We start from the raw sequence: 21,765 nt of genomic DNA, 5'->3' as shown, positions 1-21,765 counted from the left end.
ATTGTATTGATTTTTCTCAAGCTGGATTTTCTGCACTGCTCCCAGTAATTCTACCATTTTCACCTGACTTTGCTCTTCTTCTGCCAGCATAGTACTTCCATATATTAATCATTCGGCTTATTTGTGACACATCTTCACCAGCTCTTCTAATCTCTTAATATCCTTGTGAGCTTTCATACACATATTTGAATTCTTATTGTGGCTTCATTGTTCAAGTGCATTCATTTTCACCAGCTATGTGTTATCTTTGTTCACTCAAGCAACACAACCTTTAGCCATCTTCTGGTCACTCATATCTCAACTGCTGGCCTTTCCCTGAAATGTCATTTCGCTACACGGTGCAAAGATGTAAAAACCCCAAACAATCCATTCATGCTCTGCTTTACAGACAAATTCATCAAGTGATACTGAAACCTCTACTTTTACATCACTTCATGTTTTAAACACAGCAGCTGAAGAAGAATACATTTAATCCAGGCTAGACTGATAAATAATGCTCAGCTTCATCAGTCACATTCCAATTTTTCTGTTTTCCCTTTTATGGCTCCTATCAACTCTCACTACATAACATTTGTTACAGCATGCTGGTTTTCACACCTACCTTCAAAGCTTGCAGACCTTTTGAATCCACACATGTTAAAAGCAGAGAGGACGGGGAAAAAAAGAAGAAAGTGTAGACTTGATCTGAAAATCAGACAAGGATTTCCATGCAGAAGAAATCAACAGAAAATACCTGAGATTCAGTTCTGTAAGACAGCCTTCTACATGAAACTGCAAAACACAGGAAGAAAGCCATCCTTTTCACTCTTACGTATTCCTTACCTGCAGTAACGTATCCCATCTGTGAGGCTGCAGCGCAAACATACTGCAGTTTCAATGTACACAAGATTCACAAGACCAACACAAGATCAACCGACACTTAGAAGTACCATTGGTACCTGCTCTCTAACCGGATCTGGTAACCAATTGTCTGGCCAATCTTCTCTCTTCTTTCTGCTGCCACTCTTTCAGCCACTGCAACAGCTGCTAAGCGTCTTGGCTGAGTACAAAACACACGACAGGGAGTTCCATTCTTGTAGCAGTCATCAAGGATAAATTGAGGGATCTGTAAAGAAGTGGTTCAAATTTGCTTTTTGAGAAAGTCACAGCTTTGTTAGCACAGGGAAACCATTAACTGCATATCAATATTGCACATTGCAAAAGACTTTTCATTACAATTATCATAGCAAGCATATCTGAATCAGCAGAAAGTAAATTTCTAATTATAACCTATTTAGGTTTTTTTTAAAGAAAAACCTTACAGTGCCTCCCTCCTGCTTCAGAGAAATCTAAAAAAAAACCAAAGCCCTGCAGATAATCTCACATTTTAACACAAAAAATAGATTACTCTGGATACTAAGAACAGAACTAGCCTTAGAAGAAAAAGGGTTATACAAACATCACAGCTACTTTCCCTTCAATATTTTGTATTATTTTAATGAAAAAATGGTATCTACCAGAAAATTGTAAGGAATCATTTTTGCTTCTAGTACCTATCTAGAGGCTTAGTGTTTCAAAAGCAACAAAATAAATTGGAACAACATTTTCAATCACACAGGAAAAGGAAAGCCTTGAAACAGCATCAAAGTACCCCATATCACAAATGTTACACAACTGGCATTAGTTTAGAATAAATACTGTTATAGTTTTTATTTCATTGAAGCAACATACCTGCGTCGTTTTTCCTGATCCAGTCTCTCCTATAATCAAAACAATTTTATTGTCCTTTATGGTTTGGACAATTTCTTCCTGTTTTTCAAGAACTGGTAGTGACTGCCTGAAGGAATCAAACTCTGATTCCCCTCTTTTCCCTGGGACCTGGGGGATACCATCATTAAGTCGACCACTTGTCTTGTTTACTTCTTTCTTTTCTGTGAAGACAAGTTAAAAGGTCATTTATGCAGACACAGAGGAAGGTCACAAAAACACTGCTCAAAAATTGTACTTAAAAATTAACATTGCTGGCTTTTTATGCATCCCTGTGGGTAAAGTGACAAACCCATCACACATTTAGATGTCATATTTATAGCATGTCCTGCAGTGCTTGCAATAGATATTTTTCAAAACAGTTATTACTTTCATAGGTATTTTGAAGAAAACCAGACTCTTCCAGAGCATTGCTCCAAGTCAAAAAAGCCTACAAAGAGCAAAAGGAGAAACAAACTAAACCAGAGAATATCAGCCTGGCGTATTTTGGTGGCCTTTGTATCTGCGCCCACATTTCACACCTGCAGTTCCCCCTAGAAATACACACTGACAGAGTTAAACCTTTAAGCTATTCCACACGTTTGCCTGAAATCATACCAATGCAAGCATGCTGTATCAAGAGCCCTGGCCCCCACGCAGCAGTGCGATGTGTTAGAAAGCAGTGCATAAGTAGCCAAAAAACAGGCACATCTTCTGAGGGAGCTACTTCACATCCATCATTGCAAGTGCTACTCTGTAATTCCTTGAGAATTATTCTCTGGCAGAATGAAAAGTTTGCTGTAAACTCAGTTATACATATGTAATGCCATTAACAGATTCATATTCTAAATTTCAAGCTCTGTTGTACCAAGACAAACAGACTAAGAGATCAGGAGAACTAAAAATACATTCTTGAGATGCAGAGAAAGGCAAATATTAGACTGTTCATTAACTTATCCCTTACATTCCTAAGACATTGCATTTCAGCACTTTTATTACAGCTTCCCTCTGGTTCATATAACAATCCTATTAAACAACTAAAACAATTGGAAATAACAGCAAAGAAAGCACGTCAAGAAGAGACACCACGTATCAAAACCATGCAATTAAACAAGGCATACTGGTACAAATGTTTTCTGTTCACTACACCCATCTCTGCACACAGAAACACAGTGCAACTCTTCCACTTGTAGCTGCTAAAGCAATAATCTAGATGAAAACCTTGCTTTTAAAAAAAAACCCAACATTTCGACCAAAGTTTGTCTTTCCGTGAACTCTTCCATATTCAAGAAATCAAGAAGTCTGGACAGTAGTCTCTTAAGGACCAAATCTATTTTGTAGAGATGAAGAAGTAAAAACTGAAATTTTTGATTTATCAAGCACATTAATTTCTATAAGCAGAACAGACAACCTCATTTTCTAATATAGGCATTCTTATGGCATCACAGTAACACTGACTCTTCAACCCCACCTCATAGTTACTTCTGTGAAGCCACATTTCAAAATGTGCTTCCAAAAAGATTTGGCTGGAACTGGCTCAAAGATTCTAAATTAACACAACACAAGGTGGACATCTCAATGTGCATGATATGACTTCCCAAATTCCTCACAGCACCAGTTATAAAAGACCTTAAAAGTAAGGAAAATTAATGCATTTGTTTGAAGGTGTCTGTTAGGACACCAGAGGGGACAGAGCAGGAAGAGGTTTGTTTTGTCACTGGGTTGCAGGTGGTTTCGAGTGGTGTCGATGGACAAGTCCAAATCAGAACACATGCTGAACGTACCAGATTCAACAGCACAGGCACTTCCTCGCTCTGTCCTTGGCAGGAGCTCCGCGCGTTCCTTATTTGTGACGGGAAAGCGCTGAATTAGGCTCCGAACGGCGTGTTTCGTACAGAGAGCCAAGTCACAAGTCATGACTGCGTGTGCCTCTGACACATCCTTCTTCCTTACAGTCAGGTATCGATTGGCTCCTTTTCTGTCAGGGGGAGGGAAAACTTATTTTAGGAAAAAGGAACCTACTCTAGGTTAACTTTTATCTGTCAGGGTATGAGATGCTAAGCAAAATCTTTGGAAAAAAAACAGAAATCACAGTGAGAACCTTTTTTAATGGAGCCATTAAATCCACAGAGTATAAAATCATGCTGTCCCAAAATGCATGTCACAAGCTTTTCCAAGCATGCATACAGCAATGAACAAAGATGCTCATATCTGTAGCTACTTTTACACTTTTTTCTCTAATACTATTCCTTGCAGCAAGTTGAGGATGTTGAAAACATCAATCAGGTTATCATTAGTCTTGAAATTCTATCATCTGCACCAAAGAACTGAAAACTGTACCCCGACTCACCCTTTGCTTTTAGATACCAGTCCAAGAGACTGACAGAGCCGGTGAACAAATGCTCTTTCAGTACTAGTGAAACTAGAAGGAAATTCCATCTCTAGAATGATAAATAATAATGAAAAGACAGTAACAATGCAACAGGCAGTAATCTTGACAACTCAACGTTACAGAACACAGAATTGTTAGGATTGGAAGGGAGACCACCCAGTGCAACCCCCCTGCAGGGTCACCTGGAGCAGGTGACAGAGGAACACATCTAGGGTTTGGGATGTTTCCAGAGGGGGAAATTCAATGCTTTCCCTGGGCAGCAGTTTCAGTGCTCTGCCACTCTCAAAGGAAAGAAGCTCTCCCTCATGTTCAGGTGGAACTTCTTCTCTTTGAATTTATGGCCATTGCTCCTTGTCCTGTCACCAAAAAGCCTGCACCGCCTTCCTGGGACTCATCTCGGAGATATTAATATGCATTAGTGAGATCCCCTCTCAGTCTCCTCTGGGCCAAACAGGGCCAACTCCCACAGCTCTCCTGATGAGAGACCTCCATCTCAGTGGTCTCTGCCGGACCCGCTCTATCAGCTCCCTGTCTCCGTGCTGGGGAGCCCAGAGATGGACACAGCACCCCAGCCGTGCCTCACCAGGGCCGGGCAGAGGGGCAGGATCCCCTCCCTGACCCGCTGCCAGCGCCCTCCCCACACCCGCAGCTGCCCCCGGGCCGGGCCGTGCCGCGCACCCGCCTCGTCCCCGCTCCGGAACCGCTCCAGGGCCAGCTGCGCCGCTATTGCCACCACCTCGTCCACGCCGGCGGCCCCGAGGGGCTCGGCCCGGGCGCGCACCGCGGCGGCGGCAGCCCCGTCCCCCGCAGCCCCGCCGGGCTGCCGCCGCGGGACCCGCCCGTGTCGCGACATGGCCCCGACACGGCCCCGCGCGGCCCCGCACGGCCCCGACACCGCCCGGACCCGGGGCCGCAGCCGCTCGGCCCGAGGGCGCCGCCGGGGTGGGGCGGGGCCGGCTGGAGCCGCCCGCAGCCGAGCCGGCCCCGGCGGGAGGAAATTGGCGCTTGTGCCGCCGCTCGGGGGGCACGGCTGCCCGAGGAGCGCGCTGCGCGTGTGGCTGCGGGCAGAACGCGGCCCTGCTCCCTGTCCCGTCATGAATTACCTGCTTTCATGGCATGGCGTGAAACGGAGCTGTGGCGAGGGTCATCTCGGGCCTCAGCCTCCTCACTCGGTAAAGTGTTGCTTGCCCTGCTTTTCCTGCTGTCCTTGGACTCCACGCTGAAGACACGAGCTAGAAACTTAACCAAATCCACTTGGGCCTGACACAGGCCTCGGTACTGAAGGCTGCTGCTTCGGAAACATCATTAGGTCAGAAGGAGAGTACTTGGAAGAAGAATAAGCTACTACTCCTCAGTTGAAATGGGCAATTAAATAAATAGAAAATAAACACTCACTGTCTGATGTAGCTAGCTGAAAAGTAGCTCTTAAGCGACCTCCAGCAAGGCTTTTACAAAGCTAACTTCAGCATAATTCTGCACTGAGAGATTACACTGGAGCGGAACAATTGATCTGTTCTAAGGTTACTTTAATTTTTTTTTCAGTTTTTCAGTTCAGGTATCTGACTATGTATCTTCAATCAAAGTACAAAATGCTAGTTCCTCATAGCTGTTCCTGTGACATTCAGTACTGCCACCTCAAAGCACATCACAGTTATGGAAAATTAAACACGCCAGCTGAATAAGATGAGCATTCCTCTTATCATCCTTGGTATCAACAAGGAAAAATGAGAGTTCATAACTAATTTGAAAGAGTCACATCTTTACTTAAGCACCCAGATCTCTTAACAGTTTCTACCTCTTAACAGCATCAGCTTGCCTTCCTACAGACAAAAAGCCCCATGATTCTGAAAAAAGATTCCTCGGCTCAATTCTGCTCTCAGTTTGCAATCCTGTAAATACAGCAGTGCACAGAGGTAACTGTTGGGTTAGGGCTCATCTGTATGGCTAAATGGTGTGAAGCCTGAGTGCATCCTGCATAACAAATTCCTTAATACATGCCCTTCTCTTTTCATTGCTTTTTTGACTCTCCAATGCTATTAGAAGGGTGAAAAAATAGGAGAGTGTGGTCAGGCATGCACTGCCTGCTGCAGCCCTGCTGAATACTGAGTCACAGTCTGCACTCAGCATATGAATGAGCAAAGAATTGTGCTTGACCAAGCTCTTAGACATGGAGATTGTATTCTTTATAGGTATTCTCCTAGTAAAAATTACTAGCTGTGGATTTTCGTATTAGAAATAACAACCTGTAAGTATTTAAAAATTCTGCTTTCATGATTGGCCTCAGAGATACCTTCTGGCTAATGTTTACTCAAAACAAATAACCCCTGGAATAAGAATTATTTTCTTGTATTAACATACGTCAAATGCCCATGTATTTTTTATAAGAAGAATTAAGAGGCAGCACAGTTTTACGCAAAAAATACATCTGCATGTTTAAATACAATTAGGCATTCTTATTTTACCTTCCCTAGAGTCACTTTTGCTGACTTCTTTTCAGAACATTTTCTCTCTTGTAAACACTCTTATGTTCCACAAAATATGCCAGTTCTAAGAGAAAAAGAACTGCAAAGGATGTTAGTGAAACAGTAGTATTATGCACTGTGTTAGACTGTGTCAGGCTTGACTGTAAAATAATTAGTCTTTCTGTTTTTTGTTTGTTTGGGATTTTTAAAATATTTTAAGTGGTGTAAGACTTGCTAGCTGTTGAAATATGATGCAAGGATCACTGGTAAGCCAATTCTTCAAGATCAAGTTAATGAAAGAGCACAAGATATATTTATCTTTTCAGTTCCTTGAATAATAATAAAAAAAAAAAACAAAAAAACAAAAAACAAAAAGAAGCAGAAAACCCATAAAAAACCCAAAACAAACAAACAAACAAAACCCCCAAACAACCCAAACAAAAAAGGAATTCCAGTATGCAGGGGTTTAAGCATTATGGTACATTTGTAACCAGACAGCTGTTTGCTGCTGTGATCATTAATGATCCCATGAAGTAAGTTATGTATTTATACAGATTTAGGGAAGTAAGGCTGATGTCAAATTATATTGAGAGATATTTGTTTAATAAATTAACTGCAGTGAAAATGGGCATTTCTTGCTTTACTGCACACTACTGGATACACTCCTACGTTGATAGTTCCCCAGACCTTTGGCTGCTGATCCGGGTGATTGCCACTGCCCCCTTTCTGTAACCTCTCCTATCATCCGCTGACGCATCATTTCTTACTTTTCTGTCTTTTCCACTTCCACTTCCCTTACTTCACTTCTATTTATTTTTGAGACATCAAAGAAAAGGCCTTTTGATCAGTTCTGTCTTGTTCTGTCTTTGTAAAACAATCTCTCTCAGGTCCTCACTTGCCATGGTCCAGAACTTGAGCTTTGTCTCTACAAATCCATTTCCCACATCACTGTTGAACTGAACTGAACTGCAGCCCTTCAGTGCCCTCAAGGCATCCATAGTATTCAGCAATTAATCCAGAATGAAGGCTGGGAAGAGCACGATTCCAACAGACATTGTGTCTCTCACTGCTTCCATTCAGGCATTCGCAGGGCCACTCTGGCTGCAGCCTGAACTCTACTGAGCGAGAGGCCACGGCCGAGAGGATCAAGCCAGGCCTCTCTGGTGCTGGGCACAGCCTGTTCCTGGCAGACCTTGGTGCCAGGCACGGAGAGGATGTGACTTGTGCACTGCTTTGTCACCACCGCTTCTGCCTGGGCTGCATCCAGCGGTGGGCACACAGGAATCCCTCGTGCCCACTCTGCAGGACACCCATAGAGACCGTCAGGCTTTCTGAGCACGCAGACGAGCATCAGGACACAGCCGGGACTGCCCCGGAGCAGCTGCCAGTGGCCACCGGCCGGGCAGGGAGAGCTCCCGGCTGCCTGGATGAGAACAGCCCCATGGCCCTGTGGTGTCCTGTGCAGCTGTGCCACAGGGGACACTGTCCCCAGCTGAGCAGGGCCCCTCAGGGCCGGAGTTCCCGGGTGGCCTCCTGCCCGAGGTGTGGGCCCGACTTTTCCGTGGACAGCCGCAGCTGCTGGAGCCCCTGCAGCGCTGGCTGCGCCGCAGGCTGGAGGGGATATTCCGGCTCTGGTGGTGGCTGGTTGAGGCCGCAGAGAGCTCCATCCTGCACGACCTGTGCCTCAAGGGGCTGAACGCCGAGGTGTTGGTGCAGGGGCTGCAGCCTGTCCTCGAGCAGCACACGGCTCCACTGGTGCATGGCACCATCAGCATCATGGTGGGCCAGTGCAGCGAGGAGGCCCAGAGGCTGCTGTGCTCTGGTGCCTTCAGGGACGACAACAACAGCCCTGTGGCCAGTGCCAGCTCCACCACCTCCAGCAGCTCCCAGAGCAGCAGCTCCTGGATGGGGGCTCCTGTCCATGGCCCCGAAGTCTGTCATGTGGAGGAGGAAGCTGGTACATCGGAGGCTGCTTTCCCTGGGGGTCCCAGCTGCCCCCCACCTGTGCCAGTCTCCGTGGAGTGGGACTGGCCCCAGGAGGAGCCATGGCAGGAGGTGGTGACAGTGGCAGATCCCTCTGCCCAGGGCAGCAGCTTCAGCCCCTCCACCCCTCTCCTGGGCTACAACCGATTGCCATGGGCACCCTTGCACCCCATTAAGAGAAGGGACTCAGCCCCTAGGACTCTCCCCAGCCCTGCAAGAGGCCAACCCACTGGCAACTCTAGCAGGGCTCTCACAAATCTTTACTGAAGGAAAAGGGAATAAATGGTTATTTCCCACACACGCTTTCTCCCTGTAGGGCAGGAGTGACAGGAGTGCTGGGTCAACTTCTAGCTAGCCCCTTCCCTGACCACGCCGAGAGTGGCCGCCCCTTGCCTGGATTGGCCTGGTGGCAGTATAGCAGGGCTGCTAGAAAGCTGCAGCAGTGAGGCTGCTCCCCCAGAGCACGAGCTGTATCTGCAAAAGGGTCGGGACAAAGAACAGGGAGGGGTCTTCCAATGGTTTCTCAGGGAGGTTTATTCCAGGAGAAGGGTCAGGGAAGGAAAGACACAGAACAAAGGTGTGCACCAATTTATATACAGGGGAGGGTACAAGGGGAGGTTACAGACTTTCTCAAATTTCAAGGAACCTGGGGAGGAGCAGAAGGTAGGGATTACAATGCTCAAACCCATAGGGAATAACAGGGGAAGAGTACAGTTTGAATGAACCAGTTAGGTCTTAGGGGGATACAAGATTGACAGGGAAGGATCTGGAAGTAAAGACGGGATTATACTGACAGACAAAGGAGGAGGGCAGAGTTACAGTGATGGACATGGAAGGTACTGGAACAAAGAGCATCTTTGGGGAGATGGACAAGGGAGGTGAGAGGATAGGCTTCAAGGACAAACCATCTGCACAGGGATAACAGAACCAACTTATGGAAGAAAAACACACTATCACCCCGGAGAAGCTAAAGGCAGAATGGACAGCTCAGGCAGCTGATCTTGATGCAGGACCACGCTCTCAGACCAGGGTGGGATTAAAGATAATTTTAATGACCATACAATGCTTGATGAGGGAGAATATGTGTTAAATGGAGTAGGCGAATTGGGAATCTGTACTTTCTCACTAACTCAGCGAATGAGGAAACAAAGAGGGCAAGATGAAATTGTGAGTTTAGGATAAAAGAGAGACTGCGACTTCCAAAAACTCAAGACACATCCCACAGAGTTATGGCCCAGTGGATTCTCTCCCCTTATTCAGATCCTTATTTTTCTATTGACTTTGGCATTGCCATGTTGTTTTCCCTCACATGTCCTCACTTCTTCCTCTTCTCTGACTAGAAGAAAAACTGCTCCTATGGGGTACCATTGCCAAAAAGTTTGACTAATTCAAAGTTTCTTGCAGGATGTCACAGCACCAAAATGTTGATCTCATGTAGGCTCTGCTCCGGGGAACCGCTCATTACATTTCTGCTCCCAGCCACGTGGCCCTGCCACCACCATGGGGGCAGTGGTGGCCACTTCAGGGCTGGCACTATTGAACACCTCTCTTTATGTGGATGCTGGGAAGGAGAAGCTGCTGCCATCGCCCCCCTGCCCTTCTGTCCACAGTGCGGCTGGCCAGGAGCAGCCAGGCAGAGAAGGCTCACCACAGGTCGTGCCAGGATGGCAGCAGCCGTGGCAGCTCATCGCCACGTGCTGCACCTGGATGGCCCCTGGCAGCAGTGCCTCGCCACCCCTGGGAAAGAACCACACATGGGCTGTTTTGCTTTTGTTCTTCAATATGTCATCACTGAGATGTTACAACCTCTCTAATTTGCCCAGCAGCATGTCCCTCTTCAGAGCCATCCCAGACCAGCTCGGTCGGACATGGTGGAAGCTTCTAGCAGCCTTCCAGAGAAGCTACCCACATGGCCCTCCCCTGCTACCAAAAACCAAGCTGTGCCAAATCCAACACACCCAGGTGCCTTTTTCCAGCTCTGTCTTGTTCCTTCTTTACTTCCTGGGATATTCCTAAAAACAAAATCTTCAACAAAGTGATTACAGCCCATTGCTCAATCAAAAGCTTAGCAGATCTTGAGGGCTGAGGGCCCAGGTTGGACAGTCATGAGCCATCATAAACTGAAATGAAGAGTCATCACCATCTCAGCAGAAAATGCCTTCAGTAGCCAAAGCAGCTGCCAAAGGGCTGTTCTTTACTGATCTCCTTAGGATCCATTGTGGAAACAGCCTGAAAGATTGTTCAGCACATTTAGGATTCCTAGGAAAAGCAGGCAAAAGCTGTACACGCTGGGAGCAATAGAGTCCTTTTGAGAGGAGACACCAGGTCAAACACTGGGAAATAACGACCATGAGGAAGAAATGAGCAGCTGGATCTCAGGGGAGGCAGTGCCACAGCCTGGCTTCATTAGTGTGTGTGTAGATCAATTTTACAGCCCATACTTGAATGTATGTACATATCAATTAAAATAAATACTTTTTAAGAAGAAGAAATCCAAATTCCAAATCGCTTCAGAATTTGAATACATTTCTGGAATAGAGTTTTCTATGTGTTTCCTGTGATGTTTGAGCCAAGGCAGGATTAGAGCTCTGCATCCCAAAGCCCCATTCAGGAGCCTAACCAAAGTGTTTGGATTCTTGCAGGCACAGCAGACGCTTCAGCCCCCAGCACTCCACCCGGCAGTGCTGGTTGTGCAGCGCTGAGGGCATCCAGCTCAGCACAGAATGCACCTGGGGAAGGGGAATCACCACCAGTAGATCTGGGCCTTGCTGCTGAGAAAATGATTTGGGAGAGCAGAAGATCCCTGCCTGAGAAGTCTCCTTCTGTTCAGGAACCTGCATTGGACAGGGATGAAAGGGGCTGGACTGAGAGCGTTTGAATGCTGTTGCACGGCTGAGAAGCAAAGGCTTCTTCAGTTCAGCTGTGAATGGACAGGGCAGGATTTGCTTGGTAAAAGAAGATTTCCTAAAGAAGAGGGAATGAAAAGGGGGATAGCCCTTAAGTGAGGATGAGAGGTGTTGGCCAGGTTTGCGTGCTCATTTTCCTGGGGAGAATCCCTTCTGCAGGGGCCTTTGTGGTAAGGAAGTGGAAGCTCTGTAGGTTCTAAGAGGCTTTGTTTGATGGGAAAGAAGAGAAGAGTGTCTGGAGAATTGCCACTGAAGGCAAAGTGTCCTGTGCAGGGAGGGGCATGCGAGAGGTGCCTCTGTTCCAGAAGCAGATGTGGAGATGTGGGCTCTGCCTCTTTTGGGTGGGAAGGCCAAGGCAAAGCAGGGCTGGGCTGCAGCTGCTGCTGCTGTGAGAGCTCTGCTGTACCTGTAGGTGCTCCCAGAGCCATGGGTGGGGCTGGGCTGGAGCTGCAGCTTTCCTGTCCTCTCAGTAACCTGGTGCCTGCAGTCCAATTTCCATGTGGGAAATCCTCAGCTGGGCAAACTGGCCCGTCTTGCTGTCCATGTTGCAGAGCTCAGTCGCCTTGCTCTTGGGCATCTCTGTGGGAAGAGATGTATGTTCCCATGCAGTCCCTGCCAAGCTGTAGCCTGGATGAGACTGCTGTGCTCAGGGCTGTGGAGGGAGGAGAACATCCCTGTGCCAGGAGCTGGCAGGACTCCTTCCTTAGAAGCCATCTGTTGCCTTCATGGGAGACAACGGCGACCTGGTTGCAAGGAACAGCACGGCAGCCCAGTCTCCCCTGGGCCACTCGGGCTAACGACACACGCAGGACACCAATGTGGTGGACGGTCGAAAAGCATTTATTATCTTATCTCATGGGTTTAAATAGTCTTGGGGGACTCTGCTACGTCAGGGGGGGTTGGCAGGGTCTCTAGGGTTAGTCAGGAGTGGAAAACTACTTGGTTAGGTGTGGTTACATTCTTTGGGGTAATGGATAACATGTTGCAGGGTGAGAGGGGGATGGGGGTCTTTCTTTCAGTCACATCCCGAAATCTTCCGTTCGCCTGTCCCTATCTACTACACCATCCCATGTGTTCAGTGTCACACCCATGTCCAACACTGTCAGCTTTGACAGTTTTTGGACTGTGTTTGAGGAGTCAAATCTTTTTGACTATTGAAGGGCTTTGGTGCCCAGACTTCTTGTTAGGAGCAAGGGATTAAGAGTGTGAGCCACAGAGTTTTTGGACCAGGTGTTCTGTGTAACTGCTGAGAAGGGTTTCTTTCTTTCTGTTTCTGTTTCAAGGGGAGTGTTATTGTTGCCCCTGAGTGTTCAGGAGAGGAGCCTGTGGACAGAGCTGCAGCAGAGGGAGCTTTGCCTGGCACCCAGAGCTGCTGGAACAATTCCCACAAGCCTGGTGAGGACAGAGCCCCTGAAGGAGTCAGAAGGAGGGTAATCTTCGAAATGGGCTGATGTTTCAGAAACTTTGTTTATTGAAAATCCTCCTCTATAATCCATTCTAGGAAACTCATCAACAATCCTACTCCATAATCCTACTCTACAATGCTATTCTACAACTCTTCAACAACCCTACTCTACAATGCTATTCTACGAAACTCTTCAACAACTATACTTTACAATGCCACTCCACAACCCTCCTCTACAATCCTATTCTACAAAACTCAACATTCCTACTCCACAATCATACTCTACAATCGTAATCTACAAAACTCTTCAACAATCCTACTCTACAAGCTGTCTCTACAATTCTATTCAACAGAACTCTTAAATAATCCTATGTTACAATGCTACTCCACAATTCTCCCATACAATCCTATTCTACAAAACTCAATATTCCTACTCCACAATCCTACTCTTCAATCCTATTCTACAAAACTCTTCAACAATCCTACCCTACAATCCTATTCTACAAAACTCTTCAACAATCCTACTTTACAATGCTACTCCACAATCTGCCCATACAATCATATTCTACAAAACTCAAAATTCCTACTCCACAATCCTACTCTACAATCCATTTCTACAAAACTCTTCAACAACCCTACTCTACAATACTATTCTACAAAACTCTTCAACAATCCTACTTTACAATGCTACTCCACAGTCCGCCCATACAATCATATTATACAAAACTCTTTAACAATCCTACTCTACAATCCTCCTCTACAATACTATTCTACAAAACTCTTCAACAATCCTACTTTACAATGCTACTCCACAATCTGCCCATACAATCCTATTCTACAAAACTCAAAATTCCTACTCCACAATCCTAATCTACAATCCATTTCTACAAAACTTTTCAACAACCCTACTCTACAATACTATTCTACAAAACTCTTCAACAATCCTACTTTACAATGCTACTCCACAGTCTGCCCATACAATCATATTATACAAAACTCTTTAACAATCCTACTCTAAAATCCTACTCTACAATCCTATTCTACAAAACTCTTCAACAATCCTACTCTACAATACTACTCCAGAATCCTATTCTACAAAACTCTTTAACACCCCTACACCACAATCCTCTACAATCCTATTCTACAAGACTCTTCTACAATCCTATTCTACAATCCTACTCAAAACTGGTTGTGGAGATGACACCTTGTCTTGGTTATACATTCTTCCCTCCTGCATCCTCTTCAGGACAGTGATGAGTGGTGCCAGGATGGACACTGGCTTGGCTGATGTTACAAATGGATGCTGGCCAAAGGGAAAAAAAAAAAAAACCAAACAAAGAAGAGTGAACCATCTCCTTCCAAGTTTAGTGCTTCAAATACTCAATCACGATTCCTCTGGTTCCTAGAAAGACCTGAAAAGTAAAACAATGGGACCATCAGCTGCTCAATTCTCATGTGCAGGATCTTGCCATCACAGGCAAACCCGGCCCAGAATCCCACTCATCCATTTATTCTGGTTTCTCCATCTTGCTGGGGTTTTTGCCCTGCCAGTGCTCTAGAAATGGTGCTTTCTGTCCCTGGGGTTTCTTCCTTTCAAGAAGCTCCAATGACTCCCATAGGTCCCTGTCTTGTGCTAATTTCCACAGGCACACAGAGCAGTGTCTGCCTTTCCATGCCCTGCCCCTCCTGTGCTGCATGGCACCTTCCTTCCCAGCAGGGCCAGCCGAGTGGCGCTGGGTCCTGCAGTTCCCTCTCTGCCACACAACCTGGCAGTCAGCCTGGGCCAGTTCCCCTCTGCCTGAGCGTGCCAGGCAGCAGATGGGGCTGGGACAAGTTCCTCTCAGCTGTCCCTGTTTGTGTGCCAGAAACCTCTAAGGGTGGGGTGGGGGGCACAAACCAGGGCCCCTCAGAGGCTCACAGTGAGTCCCTCACAGCCCCTCCTGCCCACAGCCAAATCTCTCCAGAGTGCTCTGCCAGGACTGGCAGCCGTGGCTTCCTCCACCACCATTTCATGTCTCTCTACAATGCTCTACGTCAATTCTTTTGCTGTTAGGTAAAACAGAATACACCACCAAATTAAAAAACAGGGCAACAGAAAGAATAAGAAAATAGAACACCTGTCCTATCTTCTGCAGAGAGAGGTGGAAGTATTCAGTTTTGTGAAGAACGGGACTCAGGGAGACTTTATTGCCACTTCGCAAGACTTCAGAGTGGCTTTGAAGAAAGTGGGGGACACCGTTTTTAGCAGGGCCAGTTACAATAGAATGTGGGAAAATGGTTTCAAACACAAGGGGATCTAATCAGAGTAGGTCTAAGGAAGACCTTGTTTACTCAGAGCAGGGTGCCACCCTGGCACAGGCTGTCCCAAGAGCTTGTAGGTTCCCCATCCCTGGAACCATTCCAGGTCAGGTGGGAAAGGGCTCTGAGCAACCTGATCCCTCTAAAGATGTCCCTGCTCATTGCAGGACACTTAGACCAAAGGACATTACAGAGCCCTGCCAGCCCAGCCCAGTCTAGCACTCGTCAGCATTTTCATTTGAAGAGCACCAAGAGTGGAGGTGAGGAGGAAGGGGGCTCATCTGAGGCCTCGGACCTTGGTGGAGGAGGAGCCCATCCCTCGCACACTCTTTCACCTCAGCCCCTTGGCATTTTACCTGCAGCAGCTCGTTGGCAGACCAGCGCCGCTCCTCGTCTCTCTGCAGGCAGCAGCTCAGGAAGTCACGCAGCCAAGCCGAGAGGAGCTTGGGCTGCCGCAGCTGTGGCGTCCCTGCTGTTGCTATCAGGAATTTAGTCTGGAGAAACAGGAAACACAAGGCTACACCTGCTTCTTTCCCATCTGTAACTGCCCTCCCAGAACCCATTGTTTAACCTCTCTTCTTCAGTGGCAGTTTCTGCCCTGGCAGAGACCCAGAGATGACTTTCCTTTGCCAATAAAAAACCAAACTCTGATGCAGCCACAGCTTTTCCATCATCCCGCAGATCTTGCCTTGGCAGCCAATTTCATTGATTGACCTAGTTAGTTGGGAACTACATCAGCAAAAGCACATTTGCTTCTCTGAGGATTCACACCAGTTTGGCAGCCTTTTTGGAAGGGGGACTTTGCTATGTTAACTCTTTCCAAGGATTAGGACATGAAAGGCATCTCTGCAGTGCTTGTGGGTCCCTTCAGCCCAGTTGCCATAGAACAAAACTTTCAAAGATTTTTGTCCTGTTCTTGAAAACAATGGTAATTGGAAGAAGAGAAAGGAAATCCATCAGTTAATCCCCCGGTAAGGAAACAAACATTTATAATCTCATATTCAACACAGACACATTAAGGTGCATGCACAAATGTATGGGGATGAAAATGCCTGCTTGGGCACACAGGAGCCACCTGCAGCTCTGTCTCTCAGCAGTCTGAAAATTTCAGCTTCCCTTATGCAGCAACAGAAAAACTTTTCCTGCTCCAAAGATGGAGAGGTGCCATCCCTGTGGACACCCTCTGCTCATTTAGCTACACAAGTCAATGCATGAATGGTAGGCCCATCCCAGAAAATGCCAGGAAACAAATAGGAGGTTTTGGCAGGCTCTCCCTCTCACTGGGCTCCGGCTTGGTGATGTGGAGAAGGTGGCTTGGGCTATGAGAGAAACACAGTCACTAAGTGTTTCAGCAACACTGCACAAGAAGCAGAAGAGACTCTGTGGCCCTTGCAGCCTCATGTTCAGGTTCCAGGCATGTTTCTCAGTGTGCAGAAACTGCACAGGGGATGCAGTTCCTCACTAAAACCACTCTTTTAGAAACTCTGTTAGGTTTGGCTTTCTTTCCTTCATTTCTGGAAGTATAGCACCAATTCTAAGATGCTTGTTTCCTGTTATTGTGGCCATCTACACAGACCAAAGAACTGGAACAACTTACAGCCCAAAGGAAAGTGTTGCCTGAGCACGGGGTTTGTTTGCATGTGGTATAGCTTGAGTTCCACACTGATGCAACCAAAACTACAGCAGATGCTGATCTGTTGCAGGGACATTTTAAGGACGGGACCTTGGTGGCAGTAGTTCCAGCAGATGGCAATGGGATTTTGTCCAATGGCATGCAGAACACAGGGCAGGTGAGAAAGACAAGCGGGATCAGTGAGTATTTGCTCCTTACCGTGGCAGGACTTCGGCTCCTGTAGGGAACTTTCCGTTCTATCATTTCGATTCTAACAATTCCAAAATACCATATGTCCACTTTGGGGCCATATGGTTGACGCATCACCACTTCAGGCGCCATCCACCAAGGAGTCCCAGCCACCGAGGACGGTCTATTCTTCCCAGGGCTGAGCTCAACAGAGATGCCAAAATCATCTAAGGGGAAAGCAAAATACTGCTTTTATTTGAATTCTGTGCAATTAGGAAACCAAGCAAAAGAATTGCCCAGTAGAACTTTGAGAATGTGCTGTTGAATCTCCTGGACAACTGTCCCTGCTCTGTTTCCTCAGGATTTTAGCCAAATCCCCACATTTTGTACACTGCCTTCAGCAGTGGCTTTTCTTCTGTGGAAGCTTTAGACCTGTAGCTCCCTCCCTCTGCAATGGACACACACAGAGCAACACCACTCTTGAGTGCTTGTGCATTGTCATACCTCTGTGCACCTTGCAACCATGTCATCAGCTCAGAGCGGGGGGTCCCCGCACTGCCACCAGCACCATTCCTGGGGAGCTGGCAGCCACTCAAAGCAGCCCCTCACCCCACATCCCTGAAAGCTGCACCTGACCAGGAATATACTGACCCAGCTTGACAGAGCCGTCGGTTCTGAGAAGGATGTTGTCGCTCTTCACGTCTCTGTGGATCACTTGGTTTGAGTGAAGAAAAGCCAATCCTTGCAGGCACTGAGAGAGTCAACAGAACCAGGAGGGACAAACCCAGTGATTTCATCACACCAGAAAAGAAACAGAGACTCTAAAAGGTTCCCATTCCCCAGGAGAATGGCGAGTAATGGCAGAACACAGTGCCATTGAGAGGAAGATTTGCTGCTCCAACACTTGCAGAGCAGGACCTTTCTAAGGAAAGGCATGTCACCTTTTGAAAGAGCAACAGCACCTGCTGTTGTAGACTGTCCCCTGCAAACCAGCCAGGATGACTGCTGCTGCAGTGGATGTGCTCAGAAGCAAAGAGCATTTTAGCTGCACTAGTACCCTTTTTAGCTGAGGACTGAGAGAAATGAGTCTCTCTTTTTTCCTTTGCTGTTCATTTCAAATCCTGCTACCAGCACCTTGCTTCTACAAGTGAGGAATGCAGTGAAGACAGGCAAAAATTTAGGGAGGCAAGATGGAGAACAGCAGATACAAGAGGCAGAGTGAGAATACAACAGCAGGAGAAAAGAGTACAAGAACTGAGTAGAGTGAGTGCAGGGGCACTCCAGGCATTTCACTGGAGATGCTTTTACATGCCCATAGCATACCAGCAACGCAGAAGCAAAGTTTGGCACATGAAACCTCTCCTGTTCTGAGCCCCTGTTTCCCAGATAATCCTACCCAAACCCTTGGAAGCACAGGTGGGCTTGCTGACCTCCCGACTGATGACTGCTATCTCGATTTCAGTCAGGAAGGTCTTCCTGATGACATCGCTCAGAGCGCCTCCATCCATGTACTCCATGACCAGCCAGAGTTCCTCACGCAGAAGGTGGCTGAAAGAAAGAAACAAGGGCATGAAGATAAACATGCATGGCTAGGTTGATTTTTTGCTTCCGGGCTTCTTGTTTCCAAGGCCCTTTGTGACAAGGACAGAATAAAAGGAATAGACATTCCCTCTTGGCTGTGCTTTGTTTGCAATCTGTGCAGTCTCAGGGAGAAAGGCACAGCTGTGAAAAAGGAGATGTCTTAGATGGCCAGCAAGTGAAAAGTGTGGTTTAGTAAGAGCCCAGATCAAAAGCCTGTCACGCGTGGTGTTTCTGGAAATAAGCACCTAGTCTTCTTGGCATGCATAGCAAAGAAAAGGAGGGGCAACAATCCAAGGGAAATACACTTTAGGATGGTTCATCATTCAGCATTGAAGAAACTTTAAAAAATCAATCCCAAAAAATGTGGAGGCAGTGAACTTAGAATGTATTAACTTCGTACGATACAGCTGATCCCGGTTTTGAATAATTTTGGAATAATTTTCAAACTACGTGTGCCAGGGAAGACTCATGCAGACAAGATGCACTCTCTTCTCATCCATTGCAGATGAGTAGAGAAATATTAATACATTATAATTAACAGCTCTACTTTCTAGAAGTGACCAAAGTGGATTTTTAACCTCTCATGTTTGCAGTATGTACATGCATATTCACAGGATAAGACCATGACCACTCACCTGTCTAAATAATTCACAACACTGGGACTCCTATGCTGCTTCATGATTGTGATTTCATTAACGGTTAGTTGCTTCCTCTGCTGTCCCTTAAGGCTTATTTTCTTTATGGCCACCTAAAGTGACACTGAAAATCAGTAACTTGAGAAGCTGGTGGCACAAGGCCACAAGGCACATGGAGCAAGTGATTTTGCAATGACACAGTTGAGCTGTGCCAAACTGCCTTGTGATTAGGCATTGCAGTAATTAGGAAATGACATTGCAATAGCCCATTTCTCCACTCCCTTGGGGGCCAGTTACAGGACACGTGGCCACTGAGGTTTTGCCCTGAACACTTGGTGACACTGGTGTCTCAACTATCACCCACAAACCTCTGAGCCCACTCCCTGCTGCTTTGTATGGGATTCAGAAGAAGTAATCCATGCCTTAATACTCTGTGGCTACATCTTGGGCTATGGGCAGGGCTTCGAGTTTCTAGGGACGCCTCTTAGATCTCTCCCTATGTGCAGTTCCCAAGTGCAGCACTGCAGGTGGCTAAAGAACTACCAGTAACTTTCAGATGTATTTGCTGGCAACCAGAAGTGAGAATTCAGGACTCTGAAGCTGTAGCCCCAAAGAGCAGTGAGATGCTCTAAGGCACCACCTTTGTTTTAGCAATTGAGAGCGAGTGAGCACATCCTTCTCTGAAATGAACTGCTGCCCTGCGTGACTTCCTTCTGGCAGCTGAAAAGGACAAAGACTGTCCCCAATGTATTTTGCAGGCTGGTACCAGTCTGTGTTTCTTGTGCCTCTTCAGCACAGCTCGACCCAAAGCTCCAGCCACAGCTGCTCGCACCAGAGGGGAAAGGCCTTGAGTGCAGCAGAGTCTGTGGGGGATGTTGACATTTACCTCTCCTCCTGTGGCTTGGTTGAGTGCTCTAACCACAGATCCAAAATGCCTAGAAACAAAACAGAAGCAGAGAAAGGAGAAGCTGTTTATTTCTTAGAGTGAAAGCTGGCCCACACAGGAGATCTCTGCTGTAAATGCCTAAAACCTGCAGGATGCAGGAGGGCTCTGCCAGAAGGCAGATGATGCATTTTCCTCTCAAGTGCATGGGCAGTGCCTGGGCTGGTTGCACAAGCGCTGGGGTTTACTGCCTCAGCTCCTAAAGGGAATTTATTCTTTCATCTTAGGTTTGAGTTTCTAAACTCTGTGGTTCCTATTCTGAGCATGGAGCATTTCCTTCCAAGAACCGTGGATTGAATGAAATTCTCCTGGGAACTGTTATCTCACAGCTTTGAGAGGGGCTAGGTTGCCCTCTCAGGCAAGCAAGATTCTTCTTTATTCATTAGTGTGGCAGTGTGGTTTTGAGACATACAAAAATACTGAAGAAATTAACACAGAGCTGTCCCACACTTGAGAGACAAGGAGATCTTCCAGGTCCTGCTTCTTGATGTAGGCAGGCTTTGGCAGCATGGAGATGTCTCTGACAATGCCTTCTGAGCACCCTCACAAGTTCTGAGCAGCACTGAAGAGATAGGACAATCTATCTCCAGTGTCTGAACATGTTTGCAGCTGACCTGACTTCACACTGGATAGATATTCCAGTGGAACACCTGATATACCAGTGATATAGCAGAAGAACCCCTGGCCCATGGTTGTGTAGAAGTAAGTGTGGCTGGACTCACCCCTTGCCAATATATTCCATTTCAGTGTATTTCATCTTGGGATTTTCCACGTTCACCATTTTCCCTGAGGGAAACAAAATGCAAGATGCTCACTTTAAAGCAGAGATCCCAGCTTCCAGGAGATACAAAAGGCAGCCCCAGTGTCTGGAGGCAGTCAGCTAGTTGCAACAACAGCAACAACATCAACAGGACAGGCAGCCCTGCAGTGCAGATGGCTGGCACAGAGACTGATTGTGTAGAGCCCTTGGAAGAGTTCTCTTGACAGGAAACAAAGCACAGGGAGATGCATTCCCAGGAGAGGAGCACATCTTCTCCAGCTTTCAGCCAAAACATTGCCCAAACAATGCCTTTCCAACTGTAATCCAGAGCAGCTCATGCTATAACCAATGTCAACAGTGCTTTCAGCATCGGGACCCTCACCCTTCATGAGCAGGCTGAGCTCACAGACACCCATCTTGGGGCTAAGGAAGCCTCCAGCCCTGTCCCACCAGCCCTCAGGGACAGGGCAGTGACCACAACAAGGCTGGCAAAGCCCAAGCATGAGTACTGACAAGCAATGGGAAGAAGCCACAGGCAGCCTGGGCCCCGTACAAACTGTTGCCCCCATTCATGCCACAACAGGATGGGCTTTGAGATCAGGCACACCGAGGTGCAGATCAATGCCACTTTTGTCCCAATAGGTGATGGTAGACACAGAATCCACTGGGCTCTCCACTGGGCTCTGCTCTCAGCCCCACCAGGTCTTATCTGAGAGTTCAGCACTGGCAGCTGTTACGGGCAAGAAGCAGATTCCTTGGGGTGTGCTGCAGAATCCCAGAGGACTTGATGTGTTTTCCTAGAGACGGATCTGAGCAGGGCTCTGGCCAATGGGTAGGATTCTAAGAGTCATGGGAAAGAGTGGGGAAGGTACGA

General features: G+C 47.0%; 1 long non-coding RNA gene across 1 annotated transcript; it reads right to left on the bottom strand.

Annotated features, from left to right (window-relative positions):
• Positions 1 to 3,509: 3,509 nt before the first annotated feature.
• Positions 3,510 to 5,009, bottom strand: LOC146763655 (uncharacterized). The gene is made up of 2 exons (XR_014951647.1): positions 4,076 to 5,009; positions 3,510 to 3,703 (listed from the first exon to the last, which is right to left on the bottom strand). It is a non-coding gene; the product is annotated as an uncharacterized LOC146763655 (long non-coding RNA).
• Positions 5,010 to 21,765: the final 16,756 nt, after the last annotated feature.

Source organism: Lonchura striata, chromosome Z, assembly GCF_050655825.1.
Source record: "Lonchura striata isolate lonStrDom1 chromosome Z, ASM5065582v1, whole genome shotgun sequence".
NCBI classification, from domain to species: Eukaryota; Metazoa; Chordata; class Aves; order Passeriformes; family Estrildidae; genus Lonchura; species Lonchura striata.
This window is presented reverse-complemented; position numbering and strand designations above follow the sequence as displayed.